Source organism: Canis lupus, chromosome 26 (genome assembly GCF_011100685.1).
Source record: "Canis lupus familiaris isolate Mischka breed German Shepherd chromosome 26, alternate assembly UU_Cfam_GSD_1.0, whole genome shotgun sequence".
NCBI lineage: Eukaryota > Metazoa > Chordata > Mammalia > Carnivora > Canidae > Canis > Canis lupus.
Window position 1 is genome coordinate 681,862 of NC_049247.1, and position 13,487 is coordinate 695,348.

The 13,487-nt window shown below is 54.1% G+C and overlaps 1 protein-coding gene across 10 annotated transcripts in view; it reads left to right on the forward strand.

Moving 5' to 3' along the window:
• The window catches only part of LOC106557825, a 29,304-nt gene extending 16,174 nt beyond the window's left edge, over positions 1 to 13,130 (forward strand). For 4 of the 10 annotated variants that reach the window (XR_005379049.1, XR_005379056.1, XR_005379057.1 and 1 more), the window contains exons 9-11: positions 9,080 to 9,252; positions 11,658 to 11,943; positions 12,947 to 13,130. The gene's annotated coding sequence lies outside the window, so the exon portion shown is untranslated. The other 6 variants (XR_005379050.1, XR_005379051.1, XR_005379054.1 and 3 more) reach the window with 6 other exon arrangements.
• The last annotated feature ends 357 nt before the right edge of the window (positions 13,131 to 13,487 follow it).

The window sequence follows — 13,487 nt, forward strand, 5'->3', positions numbered from 1 at the left end:
AACCGGCTGGATTCTGGTGTCTCAGCAGCTCACCTGCCGAGGACAAAACAGCTTATAGCTTGTCTTTGTCTCGCCTGCTTCCTACTGTGGGGATGGGTCCTCCGAGACATACAGTACAGCCTGCTGTGCCAAGATGCCTCGCACCTGACGTCCAGGCTATTTGTCCTGCTCTGACGTTGAGTGTGTAAGCATGCTAGCAGGGCGTGGGGCCCTAGGGAGAGGAAAGCTTGGAAATCTGAGGTCAGAAGTTGGCATTTATTTATTTATTTATTTAGATTTTATTTATTCATGAGAGAGGCAGAGACATAGGCAGAGGGAGAAGCAGGCTCCATGAAGAGAGCCCGATGTGGGACTTGATCCTGGGACTCCAGGATCATGCCCTGGGCCGAAGGCAGGCGCCAAACCGCTGAACCACCCAGGTGTCCCTACATTCATTTATTTTTGAGAGGCAGGCTGATCGCTTTCCAACAGTTTAGCTGGATTCTCAGTGATCAGGGTCCCAAGGCCAGAGCCACTGCTGCGGCAGGAAAATTACCCTGGTGCTGGTTCAGAATGGCTGGGAGACTGTATGCCGCCTCTCCAGGCGTCTGCGCTGTCAGCGCTGCTGTGCCGCTCTCTGGAGCTCACTGCATCTGCTCAGACCCCACGCAAACAGCTTCACCCCTGGGGCCACCAGCACCTGCAGCAGTCACGGGGCCCGGGGATGAGTTTCTATCCATTGCTCTTGCTTCTCTACATGTCTGCTAATTTGTGGTCAGATGCTGGACATGGTGGTGTTCTGTGGCCAAGGGGTGGATTTGCCGGCTGTAACTCCCTGGCTTTGCCCTGTGGGTCCCCTTATCTACTCACATCCTTGTCCTCAGCCAGACCCAGGGAGACCCTGTGAAGGTTTCCAAAGCGCTTTCTCCACACACTCCTCTCTGACACCTTGCAAATTCTGCCTCCCGACCTCAGCTCTTGGTCTTCTCAGCTCAGGGAGACAGCTGTGCATGGAGTGAGTGAGGTCTCCAGGGAGCCTGTTTCATGCCTGCAGCCCAAGGTCTGAACACAGCCATCCTGTGTACTTTGTCCTGTTTTCTGGTTGTCGGTGGTACTGGTCATGTCTGTCCCAGGGACTCCAGTGTGGCTGGAAGTGGAGTGCCGTGGAGGTTTGCACCCTCGCAGGCATATAGCGTTCCTGTCTTTTGAACCTGATGATGGTTTCGGGTGGCAGCTGCCGTGGGTGTTTCTGCCTGGAGGACTATTAGCATCCTGCTGAGCGGGATGGTCACCACACTTCCCCACTTTCCCAGAAGATGCATGCTGAGGCTATAAGCCATGCAGGTAACCCTGCAGAGTAGAGTGCCTGCATGCATTAGGGCACCTCCCCAAACATCTCTAATTAAAGCCTGGAGACATAGGGTGGGGGTGGGGACTGCTACCCTCACTGGTCTTCCTGGACAACCAGGCAAAATTGTCCCCATGGGTGGGGCCAGGGCAGGAATCTCCTCCATCTACTCCAGGTCTTTGTGTTCCCCTCCCTGAGACATAGGCAGCCCTGTGGCCCCCTGCATCTTCGACACAGCTCAAGAACGGCCATGCCCAACTGAGGGTCAGTGTAGGAGGTTGAATTGTGTCCCCCCAAAAAGATATGTCTGAGCCGTAGCCCTGAGTACCTGTGGACGTGCCTTATTTGGACATCATATCTTTGCAGATATGATCAGATTATAACCCAGGATCTGGAGATGAGGTCATCCTGGGTTATCCAGGCCCCGAATCTAACAGCTGGTGTTCTTACGAGAAACACAGACGTGCCGGGGAGAAGCCGTGTGAAGACAGAGGCAGAGACAGGAGGGACGTGGCCATAAGCCCAGGATGCCTGGAGCCATCCGAGAATGCTTCCTCCAAGAAGCCTCGTTAGAGAACCATCATGTAGAGCTGCAGATGAATAAGATACCATCTTGCCTTAAGGACGCGGTTTAACCTGGAAGGGGCCCACGAACAAATGTGGTTGCACCCAGGGGTGTGTAGGCCTTTCCAGCAGGTCCTGAGAGCTCTTGATGAAATATTTCTGTGCTTTATTTATTCACTTACTTTATGTCGAATACACCGAGCCCTATCTTTCTTTGCAGATACACTCAAGAGGACAGCATTTCTGTGACCCATCACTGATGCCACCAATGATCCAACCCCCCCTACCTTGTGCTTGTGGCTGTCATGCCCTTTGTTATTCGCTGCCAAGGTCCCGCCCCCCACGAGGCTCTGGTCACAGACCCTGGGCCCCCGGCGGGGATCAGTGGACACATAGCCATGCAGACATGCTAGCATATCTGCAGTGTCCTGCACAGGATGCCCCAGGGCCCCATCCTCCTTGGTCCTGCCTGTGGATTCTGACACACGTATTCTTTTAATCTGCTCCTGCTGGGTGATGAGCCCTGTCCTGATGGTCCCCACCTGTCACTGCAGACTTTCAGGTGGAAATCTGTACAAGTCCACTCAGCAAGCCCCACCACTGGGGCTGAAACAACAGGTTATCCTGGTCCTGGAGGCCAGAGCTTGGAACCAGCAGATTGGTGTCTGATGAGGTCTGCCTCTTGGCTCATAGACAGTGTTGTTTTGGTGTCCTATGCAGGTGGAGGAGCTCTTCAGGGTCCCTTTTATTAGGGCAGGAACCCCTCAAGGGGCTCCACCCTCATGACCTTGTCTCCATCACCTTGGGAGTTAGGGATCAATGTGTGAACCTGTGGACCAAATGATGCCCTCTGACTTTTGGCCAGTGTTTTCCTCACAGCTTCTCTGAGTCCAGTCTGGATCCCACCTCTGGGGTCCTCCTGCCTCAAAGTTGGGCGGGGCCCTGTGGCCAATGCAGCTCGTGTGTCGTGAGTAGATGACATGGGTCACCTCCACTCTGATGCCAGTGTGTTCAGGCAGATTCTACTCAACTCCCCAACCCCGCAGGAAGTAAATGTCTCAGTGTGCATGCAGCCCGAGCTGGGAGAGGCTGAGATGTGAGACCTCCTCCCCTGTAGAGCGTTTCAACCCACGTGACCCAACTTCCCTGAGCTGCTACAGCTTTGAAGCCAATGCACTCACAGATGCTCGAAGTCCTTGTGCAGGAACACGATGCACAGTTTTACAGGCACCTACGTGCATGCTGAACCAGGGTGAGCATGATCGCCCAGACACTGCGTCCAAGTCCTGAACTTGGTTTTCAAGAAGATACATCTGACAAGTACTGAGATCAAGCCCTGACCTCTGCTGCTTGTCAGAGTAAACACTTCAAATCTTTTCTTTTCTTTTTTTTTTTACACTTCAAATCTTTAGATGGGTTTGCACATGATCTCTGATGCCTGCAGTGAGCTCCTGTTGCCCCACACCCTGCTACACTTGAAGGTACACCACATGACCCCGGAGCACCCTACTGCAAGGTGGCACCTGAGTGAAGGGGAGGGGAGCTAAGTTCTGCTTGAATGCATGGCCTGAGACACCAGATGAGGGCAGACGTGGCTAGATGAGGGCAGGCGAGGGCAGGAGAGTGCAGGCAAGTCCAGATGTATGGGAAGCCAGGGGCAGGCAGGCAAGAACACTGCTAGGGGCCCCTGGCCATTTCTGGGGTGTCCTAGCTTGTGTTCTGAGATGTGAGATTCATCCGGGTGTGAGGAGCCTCACTGCCCCTCAGCCTCCCAGAGCTAGTGCATCTCCTCCTTCCTCCCTCACCTGCCCCCACTCCCTGTCTCCTGGCCCTGGGCTCCTGGAGCCCCACGTGCCTTATCAGTGGCCTGAGCTGTGGGGAGAAGCTGTAGTCTATTAAGATTTAAAGAGATTCAATGTAAGGAGACAAGCAAGAGAAGGAATTTAATTTAGTGATAAAAAAGTAATCAAATCTCAACTTGTAGACGGAGAGCCATTGCCCAGGTTGCCAATTGTTCTTGTACACTCGTTTTGAAGCAATTAGCTTGGGTGGCAGCTGGCTCCTGGGGGCACAGGGCAGGTGCCCCTGGAAGCCCTCCAACCATGGTGCCGAGGCTGCAGAGCTGGGGCCCCGTGAATAGGTGCAAACCTGAAACCGACCTTTCATACAAACCAGCAAACTCGAGCTGGGGGCTGCTGCCTGGGGACCCTGGGGGTGGGGTGGGGGCGCTCCTGGCTGCCCTTTCCAGCCACATCTTCCGACTCCTGGAAGGACACTTAGAGGCAGTCCGTGCCCACGTCTCTTCCTCTCACAATTTTAGGAAGGCCTCCTGCTGAGAGTTTGTTTTTAACTGTCCCGCTGACCTGCCTGGGCACCACTGTCTTCTCTCATGGGGTGGCGGGGGCAAGGGTCCTCCCTGCTAGGGTATAGTGGGGATCCTCCCTGCTGGGGGGGCATGACCCCACCCAGCTAAGGGTGTGCAAGTCTTCTCTGCTGAGAGGAAGTGATTCTCTTGAGCCACTGGCTCCGAAGGGCAGCAGCTTCTGATGTCCTAATATGAAGGGCAATTCCTGGATTGAGTGAATCCGTCCAGAGGCGGAAAGGTAGTGTTAGGGATGCCAAACACGAAGAACATATTTATACCATTTAGAGCCTGTCATTAACAACTGCGAAATCCTGGCATAATCACTTCCAGCACCTCCAGTTTTCCTTTGGAGAAAACTACTCTGTTGTGTCTGTAAAAGAAAGCATTCTCATCACAAAGAATGCAATCAGAAAAGCCCAAAGAAATGCAGGAACCCACTGCAGGCAGCTTCCCCAGCATGTCCGATCTGCTATTCATACTTGGTGAGGCCATGCAGGTAGGCAGGTGAGTGTGCAAGTGTGTCACAGGTAGGCAGGCAGGTGCACAGGTAGGCAGGTGGGTATGCAGGCAGGCAGGTGGGTGTGCAGGTTAATGCCCAGAAGCAGCATGTGGCCCTGCTGCAGGAGCTGGTCAGCAGATGTTCTATTTCATTCACCTGAATGTCAGATGAGAAAGGATTAGAGACATTTCTGAAACACAAATGTCTGTCAACTATCCTTTCTTGCAAGATCTCTCTAAATGTGATGTTAAAAAGTTTATGAAGAACAGCAAAAGGTTTTAGAATGCCTGACTTAATTTTAGATGTGGCTGTAAAGTGCGTACATTAGTTGGGACACAATAAAAAATGTGTGTATTTGGTGTCTGCCTAGTTCCCACCGCACTGCTCTGGAGACAGGGGCCTCAGGAGGGGCTGGCAGCCAGGGACCTGACTTCGGGGTCCCAGGGCTGCAGACTGAGTGAATGTCAGTCACCGGCACCCGCAGTGTGATGCCCCCAGGGATGGTCCAGGGGTGGGGAGAGCTCCCAGGCGGCTGAGCAGGTGGCAGCAGCCGAGGGGCGGTGGGAAAGGGGAACCAGCCCTCCCTCCCGTGAGTGTGCGAGTTCCGTCCATCCCTGGCCTTCCTGACTCGGGGTGGCTGTGTCCCTAGTTCTGTGCGGTCCCACCTGACGGGGCTGCTGTCTGGGTCTGGGGTCCGTTCCAGGAGAGCTTGGACGCAGACACCCCTGCCATAGCTTCTTATTCCCGATATGGGGCCCAGTTCTGGAGCCGTTGCTGGCGGAGGCTCCTTCCTCAGGAAGGGCCCAGGGTCCGTGTTCTTCCCACGGGGCGCGCACGCCGCACCCCCGTCCTCGGGACATCCCAGCGGGAGCAACTGCGGCTCCTGCCCTCACGCCACGTCTTGTTGTTCTGTTTGGTTTGTTTTCTGATGTTCTCCAGGACACACCTGTTAGTCCTGTGCTAGTGCTGGGGCTATTCGTAAAGGTGGGCTCTGAGATTCAGAAGACTTCCATCTTCGGGGGCGCCGCTGCGTTTCTCCGCTCTGGGCTGTTTGTTGGGCCCCTCGCTTGTCTCCTGAGATCTGCCTTCTTCTCAGGTCACTTCGTTACTTTATCATCTTGTCTTACATGCTTTTTGTTGTTGAATCACGTTATCATTGTTTCACCATGAGAAGGTTACTAGAACTTCCTTCAATCTTAGAATTCGGTCCTCCCCCCCCCCCCCCGCCTCCTCTGCCTGTCTCTACTGTCTCCCTGGGCATGTATTGGGGTGACCTGGCCGTGATGGATCGGGTGTCTGTCCAGACACTTGCTTGTCTCTGCTGTAACATGAGGGCTTCTTTACTCCTGCCCCTGGTTTGTAGGACAGATGTGCTGCCACCCCTGCCCCCTAGGACAGACGTGCTGTCCCCAACCTGCCCCCCTAGGACAGACTTGCGCCCCACCCTCTGTGTCACCCTGCGATTCACTCTTCTGTAGGCAGCTGTGCTTGGGACGACAGGCACACCCCATGGGGCATATTTCAGATGCTGCTTCTCACCCACTGAGCAGTTCTGCTTTTCCCCACTTCCTACAAAACTGGTTTCTGTTCGGAGCAGTGATGAGCCCAGCTAAAAGCAACGGCCGTTATTCACAGCGACCCTGGTGATTAGGTGTGGCCGTATGACATGGTTCTGGTCTGTGGGGTGAATGGGGGAGTCTTCTTTCCATGCATCGCTGCCACTCTTCCCTCTGCCTTTACCTTCTTCCTCCCTCCTGAGATTTGCTTGCTGGCTGGGGCTGTGGCCTGTCTGGTAGCCAGAAGGAGGAGGACACCTGGGACACTCTCAGGGTTTCCTGCTGCCTATGTAAATTCCCTGGGGATGGGCTGAACCGTGGACTCCTGTGGAGCAGGCCCAGGGACAGGCGGGGCAGCTGCATGTCTACAAGGTCATGGCGTGGGTGTTGTCCATGCTGCTGGCCTGGGGGGTGTGCTCTGAGCACCCCGAGTCAGATACCCTACAGCCAGGCTAGCAGGCTGCCCTGTTTCTCCAGGATTGCCAGGCTCTGCGTCTACTGCAGGGGTTCCCAGGGGTGCCTGGAGCCTCCTTCCTTCTCACCGCACCCACCCTCCTGTGTTTCCACCCCGGCAGCCTTGCCCTGAGGCCTCAGTCAGCAGGAGGAAGAAATACAAGGGTCCCCAGGGTTTGTTCCTCTCAAGATGAAATACTCATGAGCATGTTTAGGACTTTGCTAACTCACCAGCCTTTCTCTGTAAAATCATTTATTTTAGTATCAAAATGGCAATAATCATTTGGAGGGTGCTGCTCCAGAGCTATTATAGTGAATAATTACTGTCAATTTGTCTCTCAGAGCAGTTATAACTTATACACGTCGCTCAGTGCCCACCCCTGGGCACATGGGGAGCCTACAGTGTCCTGGAAAACCAGCAGCTGCTCTCAGATGGGCCCAGGACTCCTGTTTGTGCACAAATTCACAAGCAGAACTAGAGGGAGAGGGGCCGGGGAAGGGGGTGCTGAAGACACACAGAGCATGGCCTGACTGCCCAGGGATGGAAAAAGAAGGGGCAGGGCTATCACCAGACCCCACTGCTCAGGATGAAGCCAATGACAGATACTTGATTAGTTACTCTGACCAGAGGGAGGCACGGGGCCCAAGCTCTGCTAGTGCACCCTGTCGGTCAAGGTCGGGGCGCTGTTGCCAGCCTGTGAGCTGAGGGACACTTGTTTTTTGTTTTTTTGTTTTTGTTTTTGTTTTTTAATTTGTTTTATAGTGCTATTTATTTCTAGCATTTCCTTTGAATTATTTTTTAGAGTTTTCATCTCTGCTTACATTACCCATCTTGCATGTTGTCTGTTTTTTCCATTAAAGCCCTTAACATACCATAGTTATTTTATTTTATTTCATTTTATTTTTAAAAAATATTTTATTTATTTATTCATAGAGATGCAGAGAGAGAGAGAGAGAGAGAGAGAGAGAGGCAGAGACACAGGCAGAGGGAGAAGCAGGCTCCATGCAGGGAGCCTGATGTGGGACTCGATCCAGGGTCTCCAGGATCACACCCCGGGCTGCAGGCAGCGCTAAGCTGCTGCGCCACTGGGGCTGCCCTTTATTTTATTTTTAAAATTTTTTTTTTGAGGGACACTTGTTGACAGCCACTGAGTTTGGGGGTAACTTGTTACAAAGCGTGATTGGCAAAAACTGGCTGACTGCCCCAGGGAGTATGAAAAGGGGCTGGAGCGGGGAGGCCACTGTGGGTACCGGGTGAGGATCAGGGACAGGAGGCATCCGGCAGGTGTCCTGTGGTCTGTGTGCTTTGCCCGGGCACTCTTCAGAGAGCTGTGGAGACTCCCCCACCACGCGGATGGACTCGGGGTACCCGGCTACATGGGGAACGGTGAGGCTGGGCTCTGCCGAGGGAACTCAGGTGCTCAGGGGCTACCACGCCGGCCTGCAGGATGTGTGTCTGGACGTACCTTCCAAGGGCTCTGGACAAAGTGCTGGGCTCACCCACTGGCTTCCTGCCCCTTGGGGAGGATAGGTGGGTTCCAGTCCCTCCATCTCTCAGCTACTCGCAGGAGGGGCATTGCCACTCAGTTTTTTTTTTTTTTGCCACTCAGTTCTATCTTCTCCCAGGCTGAGGGATGATCTTGAGTTTTATCGGTGGGAAACCTCGTTTGATTTTTCATGATTTGCAGCCTGGAAGTTGGTAGATTTTAGGAGGCTCTTAAATAAATTGCCTAGGAAGAAAGATGAGCTTCATCTGTCCCAACTGCAGCCTTTACCAAGATGGACTGGGAGCAGGCATATGAGGGGCTGTTTCGGTCAGGGGACAGGGACAGGGTGCAAGGATAGGGGATGGGGACAGGGACAGGGGGCAGGGGGCAGCGGGCAGGGGCTGGGAGCAGGGGCAGGGAATAGGGGGCAGGGGTAGGGGACAGGGGTAGGGGGCAGGGGGCTCAGTGAAGGCGTGTGTGTAAAGGTGTGCCACTTATGACACTGCCGTTATTCTTTGTGTTTTGATGTGCATAAAAGTTGAGCATAATTTTTCCTGATCATGTTAGGAAATTACATTTATGGGAGAATCGCTGTGAGACAGGCAAGTGTAGTGCTGCCTACAGGCTATAGCCCAGTGGAAGTCACATCTGTTCGGCTTTCTGAGCCACTAGGCTCCTTGAGTTTACAAAATTGGGTGTATACTCCACCCGGTGGTTTACAACATTCTCCTAAAAATGCAACGCATGCTGATTATGATATTTCTTACCGCCTGATTTTTTTTTTACCGCCTGATTTTAATATTTTTTTTCTTTCTTTATTTATGATAGTCACAGAGAGAGAGAGAGAGGCAGAGACACAGGCAGAGGGAGAAGCAGGCTCCATGCACCGGGAGCCCGATGTGGGATTCGATCCCGGGTCTCCAGGATCGCGCCCTGGGCCAAAGGCAGGCGCCAAACCACTGCGCCATCCAGGGATCCCAACTGCCTGATTTTAATGACCAGTGAGTGATCCCTTGTTGGGACAGCCCCCCTCCCCCCGCCCCAGTCTCTTACTGTTGCACACTTCACCGTCCTGGAGGGTTTCTGTGTGTGAGTTGCTAAGGCAGGAGGCCAGGTGTCCTCACAGGGAGCTGCCCCCAGGTCAATGGCTTCCAATGACAGCAGGTACAACCAGCTGGGTCTTGGGTCTCGGGTCTCAGGCGGTGGGCTCGCCTTTTCCTCCTGGACACAGGCTGAGCAGCAGGTCCTGGGCTGGCCACCGGGGGCAGCACCCCCACAGGGACGGGAGTGGGCTCCACTTCTGCAGGGCTCCAGAAGCTTCCGTGCACACCTTTGCCCCAGTGGGCACCATGCCCGTGCCTGCCAGCATAGGACCTCACGTGGATGGCCAGCAAACACCCAGGGATACCATCTACCACATTAGCAATACCACCGTGACAAGCGTCTTCTGCGATGTAACTGTCCCACCTGCTGGTGTCCTGGGGCTGTCCTGATGCAGCCCCGCAAGGGGCAGGGGGATTTGCCTGCAGCCACTACTCCCCCGAGGCTCTGGAGGTTATAAGTCTGAAGTCAAGGGTCCCCAGGGCTGTGCTCCAAGGGCAGTCCTTCCTGCCCCAACCCGTGCCTGCTGGTGGTGGCCATCACGGCATCCCTCATAGTCACATAGCCATGTCCCTATGTCTCCGTCCTGACATTCCTTTCAATGAGGGCACAGTCAGATCAGAGCCCACCTTCCCCAGCATGTCCTCATGGGACCTAACTATGTCTGCAAGGACCCCGTTCCCAAATACAGTCACCTTCAGAGGGGCTAGGGTTGGGACTTCAACCAGTGAGCTCGGAGGGGACACAGGTCAGCCCATGACAATCCACAGATAAAAGCAGCAAGTGTCCTACTCCTGGCCTGAACTATGAGATAGGGGGCCCCTCTGGCCAAGGGCTCCTCAGAGGCACACAAAGGGAAGGAAAAGCCCCAGGGTACAGGGCACCCCACCAGCAGCCTTCAGGGCACTGGACGATTTCTCTCTCCCACAGTTTTGGGTTGGGAATTCAGGGCAAGCTTGGTGGGGGCTCTGGCTTGGGTCATGCATGGCGGGGGTGGCGGGTGGCTGGGCAGGACCCACTCCCAGGACAGTGCTACAGTGCTTCTGGGGCTGTCAGGGGACACAGAGATCCCTTACCCTGCACAATGGGGGCTGTCACTCCCCCACCCCTTGGAGGCAGCCCCACAAGATGCAGGATCTGGGGGAGACCACCACACACTGCTGGCCCCCAGGTCAGTCCCCAGGGCATGGCTGGGGGAGGGGTGGGTTGAGCTCAGGAAGGAGCTCCGATGACCCAGGACACCAGGCGTGAGATGGAAGACTGACGGAGGAGCGGGGGGCCTTGCCTGTCCCACCCAAGGTGCTGCTCTTCAGCCCCAAAGCGAGGTGCCTGCTGTGAAGGCCTTGCCCATGTCCAGCTGCCCGACTCCCTCACCGACCCTCAGATTTCCTCACTTGGCTGGCACGTTTTCTCCTGCCAAGCAAGTGGCAGGCTCAGCTGCTGCCCATCCTTCCTTCTTGTCCTCCTGCCTTCCTCCCTCCCTTTCCTACCCTTTCCTTTCCCTCCTCTCCCCACACTCTCTCTCCCCTCCCTTCTCCTCCAGGGAGCAGCCAGAGCAAGCCCTGGGGACATCAGCCTTCCACACCAAACCTCCAACAGCCCCCTAGTGCTCCCAGCACAAACTACACTGCCTCACCCATGGTTCCATCCATGGGTGCATCCATCAGCGTCCTCCAGAGAAACAGGGTCAGAGGACATGTGTGTGCAGGTGCAGAGGTGGTGCCCGTCCCAAATCTGTGGGAAAAGAGGCAGGAGGGAGACCCATGGGGGAGCTGATGCTGCATCTTGAGTCTGCAGGAACGAGTCCCTCCCCATGGGGACCTCAGTCTTTTTCCTCTTTCAGCCTTCAACTGATCGGGTGAGGCCCACCCACACCATGGAGGGTAATCTACTTTACTCAAAGTCTACTGACTTAAATGTTAATCACTCTTCCCCCCAGAAATAGAAAACCCTGTCCTATAATTCCTACAGAACCTCAATGGATCCTGTATAGTCAAAAAAACCTCTTGAACAAGAAGAACAAAGCTGGAGGTCCCATACTTCCTGATTTCTGGGCTTACTACAAAGCTACAGTAACCTAAACAGTTTGGCCTATGGACAAACACATAAGCCAATGGAATAGAAGAGAGAGCCCAGAAATAAATGCTTCCATTGTGGTCAGAACATTCCTGACAAGGGTCCCAGGCAGCTGGGTATCCAACATGTAGGAGGTATAGGTTGGGCCTTTGTTTCACATTATATACAAAAATTAACCTAAAATAGATCACAAACTTATTTTTTTAAAAGATTTTATTTATTCATTCAGGAGAGAGAGAGAGAGAGAGGCAGAGACACAGGCAGAGGGAGAAGCAGGCTCCATGCAGGGAGCCCGACGTGGGACTCCATCGCGGGACTACGGGACCACGCCCTGAGCCGGAGGCAATCAACCGCTGAGTCACCCAGGCGTCCCAGGAAGGAACTTCTGACACCTGCCATGACCCAGATGAGCCCCGAGGACATGATGCTGAGGGAGGGAGCTGGTCATCAGCAGACACCACGTGACTCCACTGACCTGGAGGCCCCAGAGCCACGGGCAGACTCACAGACACAGGGTAGATGGTGGGTGACAGGGCCTGGGCAGGATCAGGGTTTAGCGGGGACAGAGCATCCGTCTGGGAAGACGTGAGAGTCCTGGAGGTGGACGGTGGTGGTGGCTGACGGCGGTGTGAATGTGCTTAATGCCCCTGAATGCACACTTAAAAATGGTTAAGATGGTAAATTTTACATTATGAATATTTTACCACAATTTTAAAAAGTGTTAATCACATCTAAAAAGTACCTTTGCAGCAACATTTACGCTGGTTTTGATGCCACACAGGGAACCATGGCCTTCTCAGGTTGACACACAAAATTAACCACAGAGAGAGAGAGGCCAGAGGAGGCCAGAGTCCTGGAGGAGGGCTCTGGGGGCTGTGTCTGTGGGGCCAGCAGAGGGATGCCCATGTGCGCCATCTGTCCCAGCCTCCCGGACAGGCGTGTGTCCTGGTGTCTTTTCCAGGATGTGGCTGGCCGCTTTGTGCTGGCATTGCTGAAACCCCACAGCCCTGCACTGCTTCATCTGCGCTCACCCAGGGGGTTTCGTTGTGACTCACTTTGGCCGGCATGCCCTCCTGTTCCTGCATCCCCACAAAGCCATAGGGGGATCAGGCTGCCCAGTGAGAGGATACAGTGGGCACCAAGGGCCCACTCTGAGTGGGTAGCAGGGGAGAAGCACACAGGTGTGCAAGCCAGCCTCCTCCCCGCCACCCCACAGAGGCTGTGCCCTCGCAGCCAGTGGCCACTACTCTGTGAGCCACAGACCGTGGTCCTGACTTCCTACCCGGGATAGTGCTCTAGAGACGTCTTCAAAGCCCTCTTTGTTCCCGTGGTCAGTGTGGGGCATTGAAAGGCCAGGCTCCACCACCCAGCTCCCCTCCCAAACTCCCCTGGTTTGCTGCTGCTGAGCCCAGAAACATGTCCTGACCACTGGTCAAACGTGGGCCTGCCACAGGTCAGACCCCTGGGGACCCTGGCCGGTGCACCATTTCTGACAACCATCACTTTCCATTCTCACAGATTTCTCCCTGAGGACCTCCTCCTTCCCCTGGCTCAACTATGCACCCTTTAGGCCCACTGCCTCAGGGTCTTACTAGGAATGATTGCTTCTCTTTTAATTGAATGTGGAAATGTGTTCCATCCAAGTGGCACTGTTATTATTTGATGTTGAATTCCAAGTAAAATAAAAATTAAAATTCTCTGTGCTGGCTCATCTGCAATTGTGAATCTCTGTTTGCCACACAGCGAGTCATGTGTTTGAGAATAGTCATGCTAATGGATTCAGAAATGTAATTATATTTATAATTGGAAGCATAAATTAGCTTCTTCTTTTGTGAGGCTGGATCTAAATATCGGGTGGCATGTGTACTGTGTGCACGCACACATGCATATATGTGTGTGATGCATGTGTGCATGTGTGCGTGTGCATGCGTGCATGTGCATATGGGTGTGCACTTTTGTGATGTGTGATGTACGTGTGCATGTGTGTATGCACATATATACGTGCATATGTGTATGAGTGTGCATGTTTGGTGTGTGCGTGTGCATGCCTGAGCACCAG